Source organism: Arvicanthis niloticus, chromosome 5 (genome assembly GCF_011762505.2).
Source record: "Arvicanthis niloticus isolate mArvNil1 chromosome 5, mArvNil1.pat.X, whole genome shotgun sequence".
Taxonomy (NCBI): Eukaryota; Metazoa; Chordata; class Mammalia; order Rodentia; family Muridae; genus Arvicanthis; species Arvicanthis niloticus.
This window is the reverse complement of record NC_047662.1, coordinates 31,679,271-31,683,019: the sequence shown is the minus strand read 5'-3', so window position 1 is coordinate 31,683,019 and position 3,749 is coordinate 31,679,271.

Sequence of the window (3,749 nt, the reverse complement as noted above, 5' to 3'; positions counted from 1 at the left end):
CAACCAAACAGGAGAAGGAGTTGAACAAAACCATTCAGGACATAAAAATAGAAGTAGAAACAATAAAGAAATCAGAAAGAGAGACTACCCTGGAGATAGAAACCTAGGAAAGAGATCAGGAGTCATGGATGCAAGAATCAGCAACAGAATACAAGAGATAGAAAAGAGAATCTTGGGTGCAGAAGATACCATAAGAAACATTGGCACAACTGTCAAAAGAAAATAAAAATGCAAATGAATTCCTAGCCCAAAACATCCAGGAAATCCAGTAAACAACAAAAAAACCAAACCTAAGGATAATAGGTATAGAAGAGAGCAAAGATTCCAAACTTAAAGGGCAAGTAAATATCTTCAAAATAAATTGTAGAATAAAACTTACCTAACCTAAAGAAAGAGATGGCCATGAACATACAAGAAGCCTACAGAATTCCAAATAGACTAGATCAGAAAAGAAATTCCTCCTGTCACATAATAATCAAAACACCAAATGCACAAAACAAGGAGAATATTAAAAGCAGTAAGGGGAAAAGGTCAAGTAACTTATGAAGGCAGAGCTATCAGAATTAACACCAGACTTCTCACCAGAGACTGTAAAAGCGAGAAGATCCTGAATGGATGTCATACAGACCCTAAAAGAACACAAATGCCAGCAAAACTCTCAATTACCATAGATGAAGAAACCAAGATGTTCCAGGACAAAACCAAATTTACACAATATATTTCCACAAATCCAGCACTACAAAGGATAATAGAGGGAAACCTCCAACACAAGGAGGGAAACTACACCTTTGAAAATTCAAGAAAGTAATCTTCTTCCAAGACACCTAAAATAAGATAACCACACAAACATAATTCCAACTCTAACAACAAAACTAACAGGAAACAACAATCATTTCTCTTTAATATATCTTAACATCAATAGACTCAATTCTCCCAATAAAAAGACATAGACTAATGGACTGGATACATAAACAGGACCCAACATTTTGCTGAATACAGGAAATGCACCACAGTGAAAAAGACAGACACTATCTCAGAATAAAAAGCTGGAAAACAATCTTCCAAGCAAATGATCCCAAGAAACAAGCTATACTAGTCAATCTAATATTGAATGAAATCGACTTTCAACCAAAACTTATCAAGAAAAATAAGGATGGACACTTCATACTCATCAAAGGAAAAAACAACCAAGATGAACTCTAAATTCTGAACATCTATACTCAAAATGCAAGGGTTCCCACTTTCATAAAAGAAACCTTACTAAAGCTGAAAGCATACATTACACCTCACACAATAAGAGTGGGAGACTTCAACACCCCTCTCTCAACAATGGACAGAACATGAAAAGAGAAACTAAACAGAGTCACAGTGAAACAAAGAAGTTATGAACCGAATAGAATTAGCAGATATCTATAGAACATTTCATCCAAAAATAAAAGAATATACCTTCTTCTCAGCATCTCATGGTACCTTCTCCAAAACTGACATACACTTGGTCACAAAACAGGCCTCAATAGATACAAAAAAAAAGAAATAATCCAATGCATCATATCAGATTACCACGGACTAAAGCTGTTATTGAATAACAATAAAAAATTAACAGAAAGCACACATACACGTGGAAACTGAACAACACTCTACTCAAGGATGAATTGGTCAAGGAAGAAATAAGAAGGAAATTAAAGACTTTTTAGAATTTAATGAAAATGAAGACACATCATACCAAAACTTGTGGGACACAATGAAAGTAGTGCTAAGAGGAAACTCATAGCTTTAAGTACCTACAAAAAGAAACTGGAGAGAGCATACACTAGCAGCTTGTCAGCACACCTGAAAGCTCTAGAACAAAAAGAAGAAAATGTACCCAAGAGGAGTAGATGGAAAGAAATAATTAAACTCAGGGCTGAAATCAACCAAGTAGAAACAAAAAGAACTTTACAACGAATCAACAAAACCAGGATCTGGTTCTTTGAGAAAATCAACAATATAGATAAACCATTGGCCAGACTAATCAGAGGGCACAGTGACAGTATTCAAATTAATAAAATCAGAGCTGAAAAGATAGACATAACAATAGAAACCAAGGAAATTAAAGAAATCAGATCCTAATACAAAAGCCTATATTCAACAAAACTGGAAAATCTGGAAGAACTGGACAATTTCCTAGACATATACAGTTACCAAAGTTAAATCAGGATCAGATAAACCATCTAAATTGTCCTATAACCCCTAAAGAAATAGCAGCAGTCATTAAAAGTCTTGCCACCAAAAAAAAAAAGCCCAGGACAAGATGGTATTAGTGCAGAATTATAACAGGCCTTCCAGGTCTTCCTAGAAGACCTAATACCACTTCTCTGTAAATTATTCCACAAAATAGAAACAGAAGAAACACTACGCAGTTCATTCTATGAAGCCACAATTACACACATACCTAAACCACACAAAGACCCAACAAAGAAATGGAACCTCAGACCAATCTCCCTTATGAATATCAATGCAAAGATACTCAATAAAATTGTCCCAAACCAAATCAAGAATACATCAAAACAATCATCCATCATGATCAAGTAGGTTTTATCCCAGGAATTCAGAGATGGTTCAATGTATGTAATTCCATCAATATAATTCACTATATAAACAAACTCAAGGAAAAAAATCACATGAACATCTCACTAGATGCTGAGAAAGCATTTGACAAAATTCAATATCCCTTCATGGTAAAAGTCTTGGAAAGATGAGAAATTCAAGGACAATGCCTAAACATAGTAAAAGCAATATTCAGCAAACCGGTAGCCAACATCAAACTAAATAGAGAGAAACTTGAAGCAATCCCACTAAAATCAGGGACTACACAAAGCTGCCAACTCTCTCCCTACATATTCAATATAGTAGTCGAAGACCTAGCCAGAGCAATTAGACAACAAAAGGAAATCAAAGGGATACAAATAGGAAAGGAAGAAGTCAAAATTTCATTATTGGCCTATGATATGATAGTATACTTAAGTAAGCCCAAAACTTCCACCAGAGAACTTCTAAACCTGATAAACAACTTCAGCAAAGTGGCTGGATATAAAATCAACTCAAACAAATCAGTAGCTTTCCTCTACTTAAAGGATAATCAGGTTGAGAAAGAAATTAAAGTGACAATAGTCACAAATAATATAAAATTCCTTGGTGTGAATCTAACCAAACAAGTGAAAGATATGTATGACAAGAACTTCAAGTCCCTGAAGAAATTGAAGATCGCAGAAGATGGAAAGATCTCCCATGCTCATGGATTGGCAGGTTTAATACAGTAAAAATGGCCATCTTGCCAAAAGCAATCTACAGATTCAATGCAATCCCCATCAAAATTCCAAATCAATTCTTCAAAGAGTTAAAAAGAGCAATTCTCAAATTCATTTGGAAAAACAAAAAACCTAGGATAGCAAAAAATATTCTCAACAATAAAAGATCTTCTGGAGGAATCACCATCCCTGACCTCAAGCTGTACTACAGAGCAATAGTGATAAATAGTGCATTCTATTGGTACAGAGACAGGCAAGAAGGTCAGTGGAATAGAATTGAAGACCCAGAAATGAACCCACATAGCTTTGGTCACTTTGATTTAGCAAAGGAGCTAAAACCATATAGTGAAAAAAAGGACAGCATTTTCAACAAATGGTGTTAGTTCAACTGGAGGTCAGAATGTAGAAAATGCAAATGGATCCATTCTTATCTCCTTGTACAAAACTCAAGTCCAAGTGGAT